Here is a 21,477-nt window from a genome sequence, read left to right on the forward strand (position 1 = left end):
GAGGATGAGGATTGCTGTGTGTTGGAAAGATTGCTGTGGAACAGAGGAGGACAAATGTAGGCAGAGCATTTATAAAGAAATCTGACGTTTGATTCAGTCATTGGAAATTTGATGAATTGCCTAAATGGTTTATGGGTCCAAATTTTAGGAGCTGCCATTTTGTAACTCTGCAAAGTGGTTTCAGGATTGTTTTATCAACTGACACTTAAAAGCCCCTTATCATTGGGATGAATGAAGAGGAAACAGTCAACAGACAGGGATAACTAAACCAAACTCATTTGTTTCTTTTGTAGAATCCTCAAATCTATCTGAATTACTCCTAGTGAGCTCACCCAGTTCTGGGGTCCTAAATTTATTAGTAAATATTGATTTATTTCTTACATATTGGAAAACCTTGGAGGCTTTGGAGGAGAATGGAAGTGGATAGAAGGGCCCCAGAGTTCCCAAGGGAGCCAGGTCTTACTGTTGATGTAGGGAGGAGTTCTTGCCCCTGGAGTTAGCCTTGTTGAGACACTACAAATCCCTTTGGGTTCCCTCACTATCCCGTTGAGCTTCTTCAGCTTCACTTTGAAGAAACATTATAATTGGTTTTAGCCTAATTGTACTAGTCTATGTGGTAAATGAGGGAAGAAAGCAAGGTGAAACTTTAGAAGGTGATCATCTTAGAATAATCTTTAAAAGGACATCTGTATTTTAAGAACAAAATTATAATATGCCGTTTTAAGCCACAACTTTTAAAAGTTGAAAATATATCCCTCACTAAGGGCTTAATTTCCAAAATATATAAACATCTCATACAACTTAACAACAAAAAAACAAACAACCCAATTGAAAAATGGGCAGAAGACTTAGACATATTTCCAAAGAAGACATAGAGATGGCCAATAGGCACATGAAAAGATGTTCAACATCGCTAATTATTAGAGAAGTACAAATCAAATGAGGTATCACCTCACACCAGTCAGAATGGCCATCATTAAAAAGTCTACAAATAACAAATGCTGGAGAGGATGTGGAGAAAAGGGAACCCTCCTACGCTGTTGGCGGGAATGTAAGCTGGAACAGCCACTATGGAAAACAGTTTGGAGGTTCCTCAGAAAACTAAAAATAGCGTTGTCATATGATCCAGCAATCCCACTCCTGGACATATATCTGGACAAAACAATAATTCAAAAAGTTACATGCATTCCTATGTTCATAGTAGCACTATTCACAATAGCCAAGACATGGAAACAACCTAAATCTCTATTGACAGATGAATGGATAAAGAAGATGTGGTACATATATACAATGGAATACTACTCAGCCATAAAAAATAATGAAATAATGCCATTTGCAGCAACATGGATGGACCTGGAGATTAAGAGATTATTGTAGTAAGTGAAGTAAGTCAGAAAGAGAAAGACAAATACCATATGATATCACGTACATGTGGAATCTAAAATATGACACAAATGAACTTATCTATGAAATAGAAACAGACTCGCAGATATAGAGAACAGACTGTGGTTGCCAAGGGTTGCAGAGGGGAGGAATGGAGTGGGAGTTTGGGGTTAGCAGGTGCAAACTAGTATGTTTAGAATGGATAAACAACAAGGTCCTACTGTATGACACAGGGGAATCACTTTTGAATCACTTTTCTGTGCAGCAGAAATTAACACAACATTGTAAGTCAACTATACTTCAATAAAAATAATAATAATAATAAAGAAAATGTCTCTCTCTAATTGAAATATTAATAGAGTGTTCTTTACAGCCTCTGAATTAAGATTATAGTTTCAAAACTGTAATCATCACCAAGCTTTCAGAGGATGATGACTGTAAAACTCATAATTATGTGATTGTTGTGATCATTGTTAACCCTCACACGAAATGTGTACTTCTCTAAAAATTTTTGACAGTTGAGTGACTTTACTACATATTCATATTTCCTGTTCTTTCAGTTTTGTACTGCATATGAAATCATTCCAATACAAAAAAGGTATTCATTAAGGTTTCTGTAATTATTAAGTATTAATTGTTATTAGCAAAATAATTTGATTATTATTAATTAAAATTATTTTAGCATTTTAAGTTAATAATTTGACATGAAACTAAGGTGACCAACCATCTCGGTTTGCCTAGGACTTTGCAGGTTTTAGTCCGAAAAGTTTCACATCTCAGAAACCCCTTAGTCTGGATCAAACCAAGGTGATTCATTGTTCTAAATAACTCACATTGATAGGTTTATGGTACTTTCGCAATTTTAGTTGTGTTATAACCTTGCACTTACACCAAATAATGTCCTTATGCCTGACTGGATCAAGAATCCCATTTCCACTTAATTTAATTGCTGCATACATAGCCCTTGACAATCATCTAAGCCAACCTCCTTATTTTACACATAAGAAAACTAAGCCCTAGAAAGGGACTGTGCCAGTCTGTTGACGAAGCCTACACTAAGAAGCTACACTATATACTGTTTGAAGGCAGAGACCAGATGGCTGTCTCCTAGCCCAGCACCCAGCATGTAATCAGTACTCAGTAAACATTTTTTGAATGGATGAATTGAATCAATTAATAAATTAATGTCTCTATATAATTAGAACACATTATATCATGAGCATTTTCTTCATATTATTAAAAAGTCTTTAAAACTATAATGCTTTATGGCTGTATAATTCCACCAGTCTTCTGTTGGTGAGAAATAAGGCCTTTATCAATTATTTGCTAAAACATATGTTATAGTAAACATACTCTTTAGAAATGCCCATTTTGGTTATTGAACTATGGATACATAAACTATAGCTTGGATCATCAATTTAACATATTCAATTTTTTCTGTTTTCATTACTATTTATTTTTAGACAGCCAGGCCTTACTAAAAAATAAAGGATTATTTAGGTTTTTTGCTTCTATGTTATAAAGATTTTAGTTGATATGTTTGTTTTCAATTATTTGCTCTCCATTCTGATTTCTTTTTTGCCTGTATAATAATAGCTAACATAAATTAACATAAATTAAGTACTTACTCTGTGCCAGGTAATACACTTAGTAATGTTTCTTATATTGAAAGAGGCAATATACTATAATAGTTACAAGCTAGAGCTCTTTATTCGTGTTACTAAGGTTTATATTCCAGCACAACCTGTATGGATTTGAACAAGTTATTTAAGTCCTCTTTGTAACTGCATCTATATCATGCGGTTTGTGAGGATTAAAGAGATGTTTATGTGCCTAACATATAGCAAGCATTCACTAAATATTAATGTATTAGTAAATATAATGCTAGCTGCTGGAACAAATAAAGAACCCCAGGAGCTTAAATAAGGCAAGTTTATTTCACACTTGTGTAACAGAGTGTGTTCCTGGCTGGGTGGCCTCCACATGGTCATTCAGGGTGTAGGCTGCTTCCATCTTTTGATTCTTCTTCCTCTATTTCTGTAGACTCCTTCCCATTCACACAGAGGATGGGGAAACAAAGACAGAAGAAAGGACCACACGGGAAAATTTGATGGGCCAGGCTAAGAAATGGCTCACCTCACCTCCACCTACATTCTATTGGCAAGAACTCAGATACATAGCTACACCGAATAGCAAGGGAAACTGGCAAAGGTAGATGAGGTGTGTGCCTAAGAGTAGAGGAAAGTTTGCAACACACAGCGATCTGTATTAAATGTATAGCAACATATATTAGAAATACAGCAATCTCTCTTACTGTTGGTTCTCATCTTGCTTAGTCCTCATAACGAGTTTGACAAGGTAGGAGAGCGAGGACATGACGGACTCAGGGTCATACAGCAAGGAAGAGGCCATAATTACAGCAAAAAAAACACACATAGAACAGCTGCTAGACAGGGCTTTCCAATTCTTACTTCCTTTTTTAAATTATTATAAAACTTTAAAATTGAAGTATAGTTGACGTATAATAGTATACATTACAGATGGACAAGATAGTGTTTCACAATTTTTAAAGGTTATACTCCATTTATAGTTATTATAAAATATTGGCTATATTCTCCTCTCACTTCCTCTTAAAACTGTTCTTGGTGGGGGCTTCCCTGGTGGCGCAGTGGTTGAGAATCTGCCTGCTAATGCAGGGGACACGGGTTCGAGCCCTGGTCTGGGAAGATCCCACATGCCACGGAGCAGCTGGGCCCGTGAGCCACAACTACTGAGCCTGCGCATCTGCAGCCTGTGCCCCGCAACGGGAGGGGCCGCGCTAGTGAAAGGCCCGCGCACCGCGATGAAGAGCGGTCCCCGCACCGCGATGAAGAGTGGCCCCCGCTTGCCGCAACTAGAGAAAGCCCTCGCACGAACCGAAGACCCAACACAGCCAAAAAAAAAAATAAATAAATAAATAAATAAATAAGAACCACTACCCTAAATAAAAAAAAAAAAAAAAAAAAAAAACTGTTCTTGGTGGATGGCTAACCTGATTACCCTCACCATTTTGCCTTCCCGAAGTTCCCAGAGAACTTAAAGCACGGAGAGGTGACTGTCAGCTGCCCCAATTGCAGCTTGAACTCCTTTCATTGACATCCTTTTTCTTTCAGTAACCATAAAACTTTAAAGAAGTTCAGAATATTTCCTCGTAAGAAAATGCTTAGAGACTACTGCACTGGAATTCAGTGCCCCTATTACCATAAATTTAATATCCACATTTACTTTTAGTCCTAGGGGCCTACCAGGCTATAAGAGAAAGATTGTCAGGCAGAGTAGACACAAATGGTTTATACACATCCTGCAGAAACACGGAAGCTCACAGAATTTCCCTACATTTCATCCAACACCTTCCTCTGTCCAGTTTGTCTGCATTTTTGACTGCACTCCATTTTATAACAGAGACGTTCACACTTTATATCTCTGAGCATGTTAACAGTCTCTTCTGAGTAAAACATTGCCTGTATTCCATTTTCATGGATAACTAACTACTCTCCTACCAGACCGATCATCTAATGAAATCCTTATTTCTCTGAAGTTTGACTCACATTGTACCCTTGAGTCTGTATACTGCCCAAACCTTGCACTGTACACAGTCTTTTGGAAAAGGGACTTGGTTTTTGAGTTTTGTGACTTTGGGAGAAGAAAAAAACACAGAGAGATGTGCGATATGTAAGTGGTGACTTAGGCTTGTCGTTAGAAACGAGGCTGTATTGCAATTCAGTTCAGCAAGTACCATAGGATTTGAGGGCTGAAAAGAACCTTAGAGATAATCTGGCTCAGCCCTTTCATTTCACAGATGAGCAAACTCAAGTCTCAAGAATGCTAACATTTCCATGTACCTCAAGAGCATCTGAGAAGTTTGGGTGGATTTAAACCCTTATCCAAGGTCACACTGCTGGTTAATAGGAGCACTAAACCTAAAATCTCATTCTTTGATTTTTAGGTCAGGAATCTTTCTCTAGCAGTAGTATAAATTTAACTGGGATCCTCAGGCGCCCTAGGATTTTGTGGATATACCCTCAGGAGTCTGCTAGGTAACAAAATACCTGTAAGAAAATTTTATTTGTTTGAATTTCAATAATAATCTGAAAAATTAATATAAGCATATTCTGAATCATTTGAATAGCATCCTTATAATTGAATGAAGAAAAATGCCATCTAGTGCCAGTGTTTGTGTTTATGTTTGTGTTTATGATCATGTTCATGCCAAGCAGTACCACTTAAAGTATTTGGAACTAATGAGAGAAAAATGGGGTGGTTTTGATGTAGAAATGATGTCTTCTCACCGGGTAAAGGCCACATGATGTCTCAGCACATTCCAAGAAAGAAGGTTCCTGAGAAATTTCATGAGTTAAAAGTGAGGGGAGAAAAAAAAAGGATAAGAGAACTGAATCACCCCACAACATGGAGTAGTCTAAACTAGAGAGAGAGAGAGAGAGAGAGAGAGAGCATGAGTACCATGTTCACACTTAAAAAGGTGACAATTTTAGGAAAAAAAGGGGAAAAGTTCAACTCTTACATAAAATTGATGGTTGAATTTTGAGTTTAACTGGTTTGGTAGGTTTTTTGTTTTTTTCTAAACAGTTTTATTTAGCTATAATTGCTAGTATGAGTTGAATTGTGTCTCCACAAATTCATATGTTGAAGTTCTAACCTCCAGGACCTCAGAGTGTGACTTTATTTGGAAATAAGGTCATTGCAGATGTAATTAGTTAAGATTAGTCATTCTGGAGTAGGGTGGGCCCCTAATCCAAAATGACTGAGTCCTTATAAAATGGGGAAATGTGGACATACATGCACATGGGGAGAGCACTAAGTGAAAACAAAGGCAGAGATCAGGGTAATGCTTCTACAAGCCAAGGAACACCAGTGTTGGTCAGCAAACCACCAGAAGGTAGCGGAAAGTCACAAAACAGATTCCCCCTCGCAGCCCTCAGAAGGAACCAACCCTACCTACACCGTGATCATGAACTTCTAGCTTTCAGAACTATGGAAAAATAAATTTCTGTTGTTTAAACCACTCAGTTTGTGGTATCAATACTTTGTTATAGCAGCCCTAGCAAACTGATACAATTGCCATATAATAAATTGCACATATTTATAGTGTCAAATTTTGACCTCTGTATACACCCATGAAACCATCATCACAATCAAGATAATGAAAAAATTCATCACCCTCCAAGGGTTCTTTGTGCTTTCTTGTATTCTATTCCTTCCTACCCTCTGTGCCCTCCTCCTTGCTGCCCATCCCTAGGTTCAGTAAACTCAACTGCTTTCTCTAGATTAATTTGTACTTTCTAGAATTTCTTTCACTCAGCATAATTATTATGAGGTCCTTCCGTGTTGTTGTGTGTTTTAATAGTTTGTTATTTGCTGCTGAGTAGAACTCCATTGTGGATATACCACAATATGTTTATTCATTCACCTGTTGCTGGACATTTAAATTGTTTCCAGTTTTTGCCTATTACATATAACACTACTCTGAGTATTTGTGTTCAAGTCTTTATCTGGATGTATGCTTTTATTTCTCCTGGGTAAATACCCAAGCATGAAATGACTACATCATATGGTAGGTGGGGTTTTTTGGGGTTTTTTTTGCTTTTTAAAAAGTGCCAAACTGTTTACCATTTTTTATCCCCAGCAGCAGTGTGTAAGAGTGACAGTAAGCCTGCACATTAACGACTCTTGAAGGTGAATGTTTTCAGGGAGGTAGGGAATTTTAGATGCTCTCAGAAACCACCCTGCCTATTGCCTTACACCAGACTTGACTCACACACTTAGATTACTGGTCTGTTTGGTTTTGAAATGTACAACCTATGATTTATAAATTGGTTTAGAATTGGCTATTCAAATATATTATTCAAGTGTTACTTGTATATAAATCTCTAAAGAGTCCTGGACTAAAGACAGAAGATATAAATGTGCCAGTGACCAGCCATGTACCTCCCAGTGTGCCATCTGCCAGCTTAAACGTGCACCCTGAAAAGTCAGAGAGTAAAGACATCTGTCCAGCCTGCCTCCTCAGAAGGTGTTTTTTTGGATCAAGTCAAACTCTTCAGCGAAGCACTTTGCAAACTCTGGAATATGTCAGCCATTTTCTTCATGATGCCGGGAAAATGGAAGGTTCTCTGAGAGATGGGCTTCCAGCATGAGGTTTCCACAGACTGTGACAGCCTGCATGATGTGGGTGGTATCTAATGTAGAGCGTGTCGGCCAGCTGCTCCTGCTCCCTTCCCCCTCATTCCTGGGCAGAAAAAAAGGTACCAGCAGACGCTGGGACAAATAACTAAATGCCCTCTGGGGCAGTTCCTTTTGAAATCTGAAAGGAGTTTGGGATTGGAAGACAGGAAGCAATTTTCTCTGGAATTTTCCCTATCATAGTTAAGATTTTGTTTTAATAAGGAGAAGAAGAGGGAGGAGGAGAAGAAGGAGAAGAAGAAAAATATAGCAGCTAACTCTTATTAAGCATATATTATGGGCTAGGCATGGTGCAATTTTTGCATGGATTCCATGTAGTTCTTACAACAATCCCATGAGATGGGTAGGTATGATTATCACTCGTGTTTTTTTCAGATAGGGTAATTGAGATCTTAACGAGGGTAGATAACATGCCCCAGATACCAGAACTCATGCTGTTAGCTATGATATAGTATATAATCTCAGATTCCGTCTGTGATACAGTACTATAATCTGAAAGACCTGCACCATTTTGGTCATATTGACATAGATACACCTTTTGGGAAAATTTTTTGTAATTAAAAAAAAAAAAGATTGATGTAGCATTCTAGGAACTGTCCCCAAATATCTTAATACTTTTGGAAAAGAGAAATCTGAGGAATACTAATCACATTTTATTAGAATAATGGAGACATTCACAAAATAATAAGATTTGATAGTCTACAGCAGGACATTTGAAAACTTTTGAAATGTAAAAGGAAACAATATTTTCATTTGTAAAACTGGAGCTTTTTAAAAAGTGTGCAGGAAGGGCCAGCCAAAGGCCACCTAGGTGATTCTTAAGGACTGGGCAATTGAATGGGATCTGGTTTGCCAAGGTCACTTTCTGGAACATCACTTGGTGAGCCTATCATGAGAACTGGATTCTAAACTCAGCTTTACCACTAATAGCTTCACTTCCCTGAACCCCAAGTTCTTTGTATATAAAAGAACTGATAGAATCAGAACTGATAGGCAGCTGATAGAATCTATAGTTGTCACATTTTCTTCCTCCCAGAATTCTTTGGTTAAATAAAATCATAAGGAAACACTACATCAAGACATGAAAGCAAATTTGTCTGGGTTTTTGATTGCAACCACCAAATCTACTGTAGGCAGTTCAGGTAGGAAGAGCTTAATAAAAGGTACAAGTTAGCCTACAGAGTCTCTGGAAGGCTGGACGGCTGGGCATGCATATTGCCCATCCAGGAACAAAGCAGCTAGAGAATTTTCCACCATGCCCCTATTCTGGTGGAAGCCACATTGTCACTTGCCCATCACTTGATACCTACCATATTATAGACTGGAATCCAGAAACTCTACACAGCTCTGCCTAATGATGCTGCCATTGTCCTTGCCAGAAGATCTGAGCCCCCAGCCTATGGCTGCCTTTTCATGTAGCTCACTTGTACCTGTGTGTTGCTTGACTGAACCCAGGCACTGTGCAGGACAGGAGGCCAGCTAGAAAGGGGTTGCAATACGTGCTGGGCGGGTCAGCTCACAACATATGCCATTGGTGCTCATTGAAGACGAGCAGGATCCCCTATTTGACCGTTACCTGTCACTGTTCCTTGATGTTGATGGGACCCTGTTGGCTGGTCACTCGCTAATCAGGCTCCCAGGGCTCTGTAGACCAAAGGTAGAAAACCACCAAACTAGATTATTTCTAAGATTCTCTCTAGTGTTAAAATTTCTTGATTCTATGCATTTCTAAGGTTAAATAAGAGAAGTTTAAAGAATTATTTCTTGTAGGATTCAGCTAATTCCAATATGTTCTCTATAATTATAGTAGTTAAGGATATTATACTCAAGGAGTATGGCTTCATCTACATTTACATTTTGCTTGATTCCCTCAGTTAGGTATATTGGTACAAGAACATCCAATTCACACAAAAGGAGAGAAAAGGGAGGGCAAGGGAAAGAAAGGAGGGACATTTGACAAAGACATTGCATGGGATTTTTTTTTTTTCAGAAGGGCATATTTAGGGCCTTTCGAGGGAAGCATTTTTAAGTTTGCAAATACTTGCAGATGCAGATATAGGAACACTGCTTACAGTGTTTGGCACAGGTTCAGATCTACAAATTCCAAGCACAAAGTTTCAAAAATCAGAAGAAAGAACAAGCAAACTTAATCCACCTTAAATATACAAAGATCTGTTTACATTATCTTTTACTCCCTAACATCTGTCAGTTACCAGAAAATAACTATTCTGGTTATTATCTGGACACCCCAAAGACAACAGAAATCAGTGAGGTACCACATTATTACACATGGCATATACATCAACTGTATGATAACATGGAACGTACTATGTCCTTGTGCCTAAGAGCTTGGCTTCTGGATTCAGTCCCGTTAGAAGCTTTAGTCAACTTATCCACAGGATGGGAATAATAATAGTAATGGTGTCATGTTGTTGCAAGTATTAAATGGGCTAATTATTAGCACATTGCCTGAGACATGAGAAATGTTTTCTAGAACAGTCTTTGGGGCACCTACCTTGACCTTTGCTCCTTTGGAAGCCCAGTTGGTATTGGCAGTCGAGCAGTGATTTGGGGAGGCTGCTGCCCAGGAGAGGAAATGTGGCTCTACCAATTGATCTTCTAGCGGAGAGAGATGTGATATTCATAAATGTGCAATTGACCCCCAAGTCCTCTACCATCATCAAGTTGTAGAGACAGAGCTCTCCCTTGCTTGGAACCTTCTTTATTTCTTTAAGATTGCCATTACTGTTTCTTACAGACTGATTTCATCTGTATATGATTCAGTAAACACTGATGAACATTGACTAGGGGCAAAACACCATGGTCCATGAACTGGGAGGCTGGGCAAACATGGACACAAATTCAGCCAATATATGTTGAGTTTCTACTATGTTTAGGGGCTATTTTTGGCTCTGAGCTTTAGCTAGGCCCTAGGGGATCAGATGTAGGCTGTGGTGGGGACATGGGAGAATGATGCTAAAGAAGCAGATGTTAGGATTGACTCTGCCCCTACATATGTGGGAAAACTACAGGTAGGGTGACCAACTGTCCCAGTTTGCCTGCAACCGAGGGGTTTACTGGTGCACAAAATTTTTCTTTTTCAAACAGAGACTGAGTGATTTCCCAGGATGCAATATTTTGGTGCCCCAAACCAGAAAGGTCAGTCTAGACCAGAGTGAGCTGGTCATACTAACAGGTTTTATATCCACTATTAGGCAGCCTCTCTACCTTGGAGGACTTTAACACCCTGCATCTAAAATGAGAAACTCTGCACTGGGAGGTAGCTGTGATGTGGTCCAAAGTGGTCTGGAGTGGGGTTTAAGAGAGCAGGTGAGACTCTGGCCCTAGCTCTTGGTATTGTGATAACCCTTGACAAATTAATTACCTCTCCAAACCTCAGCTCCCTCATCTAGAGAAGCAGGTATTGTTTAGATACCTACCCTCTGTGTGTTTGAATAGGTTAAATGAGAGAGTACACATGCCTAGCACAGAGAAGAAATGCAGTATTTTAAAAATTTTCTATCTTCAATTAAGAAAACATACTACCCTGGCTTAAAAATAAGAAATTTCATATACGTGTGCTGGTCTGCATTAAGCTTCGTCATTTGTGCTTCATGTATTGCCCTGGAAATTCTCTTTAAATGTTTTCATTGGTTGAACTCCAAGTGCAGGTGTGAGCTCTTTATGTCTTGGGTATCTTTTAAAAGCTTCTAGAACTTAGCATGGTCAAATTTTGGGAACACAAAGTGCTGCAGTTACTTTGTCAGGCCCCGGAGATAAAATATGCAGCAAATATTTATTTTTTATGTGTTTTTTTAAAATGCAAGTCTACCATGATGAATGTTATTTTTATATAGATCATAGGAGCCAGCTCAGATCATATCCTTTTGAGGCCTCCCCCCTTACCTAAGTTATTGCATCTTAATTCCTTTATCTGCGTGATTTCCTTGCCATGTGCAAATTTAAGGGAAAGGAAAGGTGACAGAGACAGGACAGATATATACATTTTGCCATGTAAAGTAGGCAGAAATCTTTCTGTGCCATGAGTCTGAGAAAACACAGTTGAAATGTCAAAAAAAGAAACAACAGGCCCAAAATGGAGTTGCCTGTGCTAAGTCCCAAGTCAGCAAACCAAGACTTCATACCCAACCTAACTGCACTTTCAGCCTCTCCCAGGAATGTGACCTTTAATCAGTCAATCTGGAATTATCTGGTCAGTATTCATGAGGTAATCTGCCTGAAAGCCCCCTGCCTTTCCCCAAAGGAAGGTGACCTTGCCTGAAACAATCCATTCTTCACTAGAATAGCTTCCTTGCCCTGCCTCCTTCTGCCTATAAAAGTTTTCCATTTTGTACAGCTCCTTAGAGCTCCTTTCTATCCGCTAAGATGGGATGCTGCCCGATTCATGAATCATGAAATTAAGCAAATTAGATCTTCAAATTTACTCCGTTGAATTTTGTTTTTTAACAGACTTGGTGGCAATGGTGGAGTCGAAGGAGACTTCCAGTGGCTTCAGGGACAATGAGAAACAGAGGCATAGTAACTGCAAACTCTTCTGAGTTCTTTCTCACCATTTCTGAGGGCTGTGGGTAAGTTCTTCTTGGTTCTGAGCTCTGTTCTCTCTGTGTCAAGCTCCTGATCTAACTGGCTTTGCAGTACAGGGCAGGTCAGCATGAGTGAGCAGGTGGTCCCATGCAGAACCCAACACCCTAGCCTTTGGTTCAGTCCACAGTTTTCCATTTGATTGGAAAACCTCAGCCTTTGGTTGTGTCCCTAGATTCCACATTGGGAACTGCTGGCAGTTTAATCTGGAGTTCCTCATTTGTCTGGAATCAGCCTGCAGTTCCCTTTCTTTGGGATCTGCTGGTTCAGTTCTTTCCCCAGCTCCCAGTTCCATGGGAACTGCTGTTGGTGTACACAGGGCCTTCTATTGGCCATTCCACAGTAACATCTCAGTGATAATGCTGGTATGTTAATGTGCACCTGAAGTAGAGGCTATTGCTAATGGGCATCTCAGAAGCCAGAAAGCCACAGAAATGCACACGAGTCAAGCATTTAAAAGGTGTTAGAGTGCTCACCCCTAACACACCCATGTTAGGTTAAGTTGGTCATGGAATGGGTTCGATTGACATTGACCTGCCAATCTCGAGATAATTTCTGTGCAATGAGGTACACTGCAAAACATTACACAGTTTCCCAACCCAGAGGCACATCCCTTTTAGCTATTAGTTTGGCTCCAAGAGACCCAAAGGTTTAGCTAAAATAAATAAATAAATTAACGATAATAAAATGAATGCTTAAGTTCCAAAGAGTTGGGCATGCCATCTCTGGCACAGGTGCTTATTTTATGTCTAAGAACTATGGTCCCAGAAGCTATAAATATCTACAGAAATGGCAAAATCTTACTAAAGACAATCTAGTATTACAATGGCCATTATGGGGAATGTTCCAATTAGACAAGATTGTTCATTTAAGAAGTGCAGTTGAAAGCAAGGGTTCCTGAATTAAACAAACAGAATGGGATACCTCTTTTAGTTGGTGTGCAGAAACATCCAAAAGGCTTCAAGATTCCAAAATCTCTGAATCTCTGTCTGTAATACCAGGTAGACAAGAGGAAACGAAAATATCTTTTGCATCCTTTCTGGGGCCACCTCTTGAAGGGGAATTATTCAATATTGCCAAAATTATTTAATTATTTACTGTTTATCCTGGCTAAAAAGTAACAAGATATTTGAAAGGATTTTTTTGTTATGTTTTGTTTTGTTTTAAGTAGCTCTGGCATCAGAAGTTGGCCAAATCTGAAGCTGATATTCAGAGCCTGATAGAAATTTTTTTTTTTTAAAGCCTTCTCCCCTAAGCTAAAAGAAAACTATGTACCCAGAGAGAAAGAAAAACCTTCTGAAGCTTTTGTGAAAGGATTTACTAAAACATTCCAAAGGCAAACAACTTGTAGGTGTTGTAAAAATTCTGGCCCTAGGGAACAAAAGTCCCTATTGGAGGATCCTGCATTCTTTCTCTGTGCCTTTGAGATGTAAATGTTCTACCTGGTCTTCGCCTAGAACTCTTATCTTCTTATCTAGGCCATCTCCTTGAAATGAAAACTTCAGGGAGGTAATTCTTATCAGAAGGAAAAAAGTAAAGGGGGAAAGGTTATTTTGAAACTTAGGCGAATGGAAAATCTTAAGTGTCTTCTTCACTACTATTAATAAAAAGCTTTAGGGAATTCCCTGGCAGTCCAGTGGTTAGGACTCAGCACTTTCACTGCCAAGGCCTGGGTTGGGGAACTAAGATCCCACAAGCCATGTGGTGCAGCCAAAAAAAAAATAAATTAATAAAGATCATGCTTTCTCAGTCTTTCTTCCTAGCTGAGTTTTCTGCAGTCCTCTGTTAAATACAGATGTTCTTAAGGTTCTCTCTTTGACCCTCTTTTTAAATATTAAAAAAAAAAAAAAGCTTTAGCTATCTGAGCAGGTAACTTTAAATTTTTCCAACTGCCAGAAACGTAATTTGGATCCAACCATTTTTATAACTAGTGAATTTTGTATTATTGTGTCTGATTCATGGCTAAAATTTTTAAATAGAAGTTATAAGGTGTCTGTTTGTGTCTGTCTATATGTTTATCTGTATCTATGTATATGTGTTGTAGATATATGGTGTTTTCTACCTCTGGATGATATTACTATAATTGATTTGAAGAAGAGCTCTATTTGATTGGCTTGAAGAGAATTAAGTGCTTATATAAATTAAAGATTCCTAAAGCTCTTGGAAATATAAAAACATAACTCAAATTCAAGTTCTCGTGATACAGGATTAATCTTTAGTAAATAAAAGCTAGTTTAAGGTTTTTGGTTTAATTAAAACAGGCATATCTTTAGAGTTATCAGCATTAAATATAATCCTTTCATTCTGTCTGGGTTTACTGATTAAGTTCATGTTATCTCCTACAAAATTTGTTGGCCAGAAAAATAACTTAGGATGATGATTACCTTTGTATAATGTCTAATGAAGTTTTTGCAGGTAATCGAAACATGATTGTTAAGAAAAAGTGGTTTAAAGATGTAATAGATGTAAATGGAGTAAGAGTTTCTAGGTGAACTTTTCACCAGGTTCCAAAGTCTTTTGGTTACTTGTAACCTTGAGGTTTTGCCAAGTTAATTTAAATGATGAGTTAAGTCAAATTTACTGAATATCTAGATTATCTCCAAATAAAAAACTGAAACATTACTAAAAACAGGTTTATACATTTTTGGCTTCCTTTAGCAGAGGAACTAAAGATATTTGGGTCTAATGGTAAACATGTTTTGTGTCACATTGGAAATGCACTATGAGGAAAATATACTTTTAAGAATTATGAAATGTATTCATAAGTTTGTCAGTAACAGACTATTCACAACTGTTTAATGCTATTAGAAAGAAAAAGGGCAACATCTCTAGTATGCATGCAAAGTAGGATTGTGTTTTTGGTAAGAGAAGGAATGAGAAACAGAGATGCATTTCTTTGAGGGAAAAGAAAGTAATTTTGTCCTAATGTGAGACAGGGTATTTCAGAGTAGGAAAGAGGAAAAACAGAACAGAATCTGAATGTTAAAAGGAAAGTTGTAGAAGGTTTGTGGAAAAGGCGTCTTTAGAAAGAAACTTTAATGTGTGGGCAAGCGGGCTAAGATTGCAAAGCATCCAATTACATTCTTTAAAAAGCGAACGCCTAGATGGCTGGTGTGTAAAAGAGCAATGCCTTTTAGGTTACCTAACTGTGCCCCTACCTCTTCACAGAAAGACTGAGACATCTCACTAGTCCATTCCCTTGAGTTTACATCGTTGAGTTAGGAAGAACCTACCAGGATGCTTTCATAAATCAGGATTTGCTTTGGCAGGTCTCTAATTCCCTGGTTAGGAGTAAATGTAAATGAGGCTATGATCAGGAACATCTCCTTAACTCTTCAAAGTACTGTGGAATCCACTGCTAAAACAATAGCTACCCCCAAAAATCCTAGGAATCTCTGGCCAAAGTCGTTCTTGGTAATACGACAGCCCTTGACTGTCTTTTAGGTGAGTAAGGAGGTGTCTGTGCTGTGGCCAACACCACCTGCTGTACCTGGATTAACACTTCTGGGGAAGTTGAAACTCAGTTTATGTTAGATCACTGAGCAAGTCACTTGCCTTAAAAAGGTGACTCCTTCAACAGGGTCTTTCTCTGACTTATTTGATTTTGATTGGCTTGGGCCTTAGGGATTGTGGCTCTGAAGTACAGCCCAGATATTGGAAATTATCCTGCTTATAATAATCATAGTAGTTCCCCTGGTACACTGTATTCTCTCAAAATCTTTAAATGAATGTTTGCAGGTATTAATCACCAAGCAAATTATCTTAAGACTGGAACATCAAAAAAGGAACAAAGAGAATGACGAATTAAAAAAAAAAAATAAGAGAGAGAGAGTGAACCTAAAGTTATGACTTGTGAATACCTCAGAGGTTTACCAAAAATGTCATGACCTGTGAGTACCACATGGTGTATTAGCAAAAATTGGGAGAACACAGAGTGGTAGCTGAGAGTGGTGCTAATGTCTTCAATTTGGATCACATCTGTCAGTGAAGCTGTGAGCCTGATCAAAAGGGGGGAAACTGTTAAAAAAAAAGAAACAGCAGGCCCAAAAGGGAGTCACTTGTGCCAAGACCCACGTCAGCAAACCAAGACTTCATACCTAACCTAACCGCAGTTTTGGCCTCTCCCAGGAATGTGATCTTGAACCAGATCACAGATTCCAGATCTTGTTCTGGAATTACCTGGTCAGTACTAGTGAGATAATCTGCCTGATAGACGCCTGCCTTTCCCAAAAGGAAGGTGACCTTGCCTGAAACAATCTGGTTTTTGCTAGAATAGATTCCTTGCCCTGCTTCCTTCTGTCTATAAAAGTTTTCCACTTTGTACAGCTTCTTGGAGCTCCTTTCTATCTGTTAAGATGGGATGCTGCCTGATTCATGAATCGTGAAATTAAGCAAATTAGATCTTCAGATTTACTCAGTTGAATTTTGTTTTTTTGACAAAGCTAACAGTGTGGGTTCTGGAGTTCATAAGCAGCAACAAGCCAGCACATTACAATCCCACATTAGACAAATGGAGATAAACTTCTTTGTAATTTCTAATTCCCTGTTAACCTAATAGTTTAGTCATTCTTATCATTTAGGAAACCCTAAAGAGCTTTCTCTTAAAGTACCAGCTAGGAGAGAAAATGTCACCCATTAGCAGCTAGCTTGACTCTTCCTGTATTAATTCCCCATTTCTCTTTATCCAGCCTCCCTCCATCTCTTTCACATTAGGCAGTTTCTGCCACCGATTTTATGCCAGAAGTTCGGCGTATTGACATATGGTGTTGTGCAACGGCTGTGTTGGTCTTCACATTAGGTGTCTTCTCCTGATGATTAATCAGATGTTTCAGATGCACTTATGACTAAAGGCACCATAGATTCTGAGAGATGGCTCAACACCAGGTTTTTGGGATTATTCCCTAAAGCAAGCTGGAGAGATCTAAAATTGTATAACTAGAACCATCCTCTTCTGATGCTTGAAAGATGTTCCTGAGTTTGTGCCCATAGATTATAAGAGGTCATTCCCAGTGTTTTATTTTTATAATAAGATCTGAGAAGGGGGCAGAGTTCGATAGAATGTTTATAATTGCTAAAAGATGTTTATAATTGCTTAATGTGACCTCAGGCTCCATTAAAAGAAGTATTGTGTTTAAAGCAAGAGAGGAGAAGTTTTAGCAGCTGTCTTCAGCTTAAATTATTCATTTATTCAACTAAAAAGAATGACACCTATTCTGTGAAAGACATTGGGCTGTGAAAGATACAAATATAACAAGTAGCATACTGAGACAGATATAAACGGTATTAAATGAGAGTTCTGTGAGGGGGCTGCTGCTTTTCTGGTTAGGCTCATGGGGCTATCAGAACTTTTACTACAGCAAACCTGTAGAACAAAGGTGTCTCCAAGAGGCTGCCTGCTAAGTGAGTAAGATGACCTGGTGGGCCTGTGTCAAACTGGCGAGCACATGCCCTGTTTAAAGTGGGCGGCTGCCATTCAGTAATGTTAGATTGTCATCTTGTGAGAATATGGGTCTGGTTTTGCCAAGAGAAACTGGTGATCCAGAATTTTATGTGAAACATTTCATTTAAAAATATTGTCAAGATGGTAGCTGATTCAAGTGATTAAAAGCTCCACAGAACTCTTACATGCCCTTGGGCTACATTCTACTCTTGGGCTTCTGATTTGTACATTCTGCTCTCACCATTAGAGTCCCCCCAGTCAAGGTATATTTGCCAATAGTTAGAGGAGTTCTTTAACTTGAGACTTCAAGTAAATACCTAATTGGATACCGCAGTAAGAATGACTCAGTTTACTTAATGTAATCAGTAGGTGAAGACAAATGAGTGACATATGCATGTTTTATATAATTTTGGTGGGGGAGTCGGTTCTTCACTCACAGTGGAAAGTTTTAGCATATTCAACAGCCTGTGACCTGAAAGCATTTCACATTTCCACTGGGACAGGTGAGAGGAATAAAAACTCCTGGACTCCATTTGCTAACTTGAGGATGTTGAAAGCTATTTCTCTGAGGTTTCTCAGTGTGGATTTATGATGACCTCAGGCCAAATTCTCTGTTGATGCTTTGAACCTCTGTCCAGAGCATCATATACATTTCAAAGGAGCTTGCCTTCTCTGTGTCCTGGTGAAAGAAATGCATGTGCTCAATTAATGGGTCACTGGCTCTCGAGTAACTTCTGGAGTTGCCTGGATGGAACCTCTATTCTTCATGGACTATAATCAAATTCCATCTCTTTTCCTGCTGCCTGTATCATGCCAAAGATAGAGCCGGGGTTTGAACCCAGCTGTGTCTTAGTCTCATAGCAACTCCATTGCGAGCTATGAAATATCCACGTGGCCTGTTTCGGTCTCAGAAAAATTACTGTTATATTTACTTTTACTCATAGTTAATTTGAGTTTGGATATATATTTTTTTTTTTAAAGACTTATTCTGCTCCAATATTTAGAAAGCTCTGGGCATTTTTTTTTTTAATTTATTTTATTTATGGCTGTGTTGGGTCTTTGTTTCTGTGCAAGGGCTTTCTCTAGTTGTGGCAAGCGGGGGCCACTCTTCATCGCGGTGCACGGGCCTCTCACTATCGCGGCCTCTCTTGTTGTGGAGCACAGGCTCCGACGCGCAGGCTCAGTAATTGTGGCTCACGGGCCCAGTTGCTCCGTGGCATGTGAGATCTTCCCAGACCAGGGCTCGAACCCGTGTCCCCTGCATTGGCAGGCAGATTCTCAACCACTGCGCCACCAGGGAAGCCCCGAGTTTGGATATTTTTAGCAAATACATTTAAACTGGGAAGTTAACACTTGAGAAGCAAAGAGTTAATACAAACCCAGTTTTCTATTCACTTTAAAATTGAACAGGAGTACAGTTGACATCTGTGTGTTTAGGCAGATTAACTGACATAACTAAGTAGAAATCCTCCTCTTTCTTCTGGAGATATGGTAGTTGGATCTCTGCTGTTACTTTATGAAGATCTAGATTGAGGCTTGAATAAAGAGTCCATCCAGGTTCCTGGGCTCCTGGAATTTTTAGGAAGTTATTTAGATCTGATCTCATCAAAATGGCTATGTTGAAATGTGTGTGACCCTGATAAAAGCTAGTACTCTATGTAATCCAGTCCTTGTCAGTGTTGCCTTAGAAGAAAAATACAGTCCATAAATCAAAAGTACTTTAGACACTTTGAATCTTTTCTGAAATCTCTTGAATAATGTCAAGGCAGATACAGTCTGAAACTCTCATCTTTTTTTCGTTAAAATTATCTTTTCCTAGTTTTTTCAAATATCTCTCAGAGCAGTAGCTAAACTTGAAATTTTCTTTCTCTCCCCACTGTCAACACTCCAACATTTTTCTTTTGGTTTAAGTGGGTTCTTGTTTTTAATATCTTATCCCTTTTCATTCTACCACTTGCCATGTTTTTTTTGTTGTTGTTGTTGTTGTTTTATCTAGCCGTTAACCATCTCTGTCTAGCCATTGCCCAGAGTCTCCATCACAAAATCCCAGGAACCAAGCTATTAAAGACACAATTCTCACTAGATGACTACTGAGGAAGGTAAGGCTGGGAATATTCACCCATTAATAATTTTTGCTCTGCTCTGTCACATATAAAAAATACTATATGTAATTACTAAGGATTATACATAACAGATATGCTTGGACATACTTTATCCCAGAGCCCCCTTTTGCACCCTCACTGTGGACAAGACTGAAGAACAGCATGAGAATCAGGAATGGTGAGAGATTCAAGTATGTGGTGGGAGGTGAGGTTGGGTTCATGGGTGGACTGAGCATTAGCCCTTGGTTGAAACTCAGCATAATAAATATGACAGTTTTTTGGGTGATTTCCTTAAAATTACATTTGATAACTTCTGTTTTGAGCAGCATCGAAATAACCCTGTGCCAGAATAACTGCGGCAGAATGTTGTTTACTCTGGCTTTGAGTAATATAATATTACGAATATTCTTGCCTCTCTCTTTTCCACCTGTATCACTTTTTCCAAATTTCTAGATACCAGATCAAGTGTTAGGTTGAAATCATAGAATGTTAGGCTTGGAAAGATAAAGGTTATGGAGCTTGGTGGTTCCCAAATCTTATACCTGTCTCCTTTGTCAAATTGCACATTCTGTATACCACCGCTCAGAGGTTCTGATTTATTAGTTTGCTGTGGGGCTCTAAAATATGTATTAAAAAAAAAGTCTCCTGAAGTGTTTTTGTTAACCATTCTGGTTTGGGAAATCCTGATCAAATTCACCTCCTTCCACCCTGCCTGATGCCTGGATTCCCTCTAACAGCATACCTCTTGATAGTCAGCCTGGGGATGACGTTGGTGATGGTGAAGGAAGCCCATAGGTACCAAGTGCTTTCTAACTGTTAGGCACTGAACTAAGGCTTTATCTAATTTGTCCCATACACTACATATAACAATCTCAGGAGCTAGATAAGATTATTATACACACGTTTCACCCCACGTCTTTGAATTGGCTATGATCTCACTTTCTTCTAGGTTTTTACTCATGTATTGTTGCCCTTGCAAGGCACTCCCTGCCTAATTATACTTGTCTCCTTTGAGCTTCTTTATCATCTTTACTTTCTTCTATTCCTCTATATTTTATGGGGAAAACAGTACAGTTTAACAAATTAAGGATATGGGTTCTGGAGCCAGGCTCTGTGGGTTTAAACCCAGCTCCACCATGCTCTGACAGTGTCGTTCTGGGTTAAGCTAACCTTCCTTTGCTTTCTTCATCTGTAAAATGGAGATTTAAAATACACCTCTTCACAGAGCCCATGTGAGGGTTAGTATATTAATGCATGTTAAACATTCATAATAGACCCAGGAATGGAATAAATGCTCGATAAATATTACCCATTTTTATCTGATTATACCAAATTTTAATTGTCCATTTACTTGTCTTTCTCACCTACTAGGCAATAAGCATCTTGAAGGAAGAGAGTATATCTTGTTCAATCTTGTATCTCAAGTGTCTACTGCAAGGCCTAGTAGATAATAAATGTTCAAGAATTGGTAATTTTAAATGTAATTCTAATCTGTAAGAAGGTTCAGAATAAAACATTATAAAGACTTCCAGCCTACACACTGATTTCTCTGAACATTTACAACCCTTCTAAATCATACCACTCCACTGCCAATTAATAATAATTTTTTTATTGTTATTAAACCACATGGCCCTGTAAGTTTGCTCACTGCTTTGCCTATCAGACAAACCTGGGTTTGAATATCCTTGCTTGCTTCTCTTGTTCTCTTGA

At 38.7% G+C, this 21,477-nt stretch overlaps 1 long non-coding RNA gene across 2 annotated transcripts in view; it reads left to right on the forward strand.

The window, feature by feature from the left end:
* LOC103008605 (uncharacterized) overlaps positions 1 to 21,477 on the forward strand; it is a 448,254-nt gene that overhangs the window by 381,984 nt on the left and 44,793 nt on the right. For both annotated transcript variants that reach the window (XR_009009521.1, XR_009009522.1), the window contains one exon: positions 12,094 to 12,212. This is a non-coding gene — a long non-coding RNA (uncharacterized LOC103008605). The remainder of the gene's footprint in view (positions 1 to 12,093; positions 12,213 to 21,477) is intronic.

Source organism: Balaenoptera acutorostrata, chromosome 10, assembly GCF_949987535.1.
Source record: "Balaenoptera acutorostrata chromosome 10, mBalAcu1.1, whole genome shotgun sequence".
Lineage (NCBI taxonomy): Eukaryota > Metazoa > Chordata > Mammalia > Artiodactyla > Balaenopteridae > Balaenoptera > Balaenoptera acutorostrata.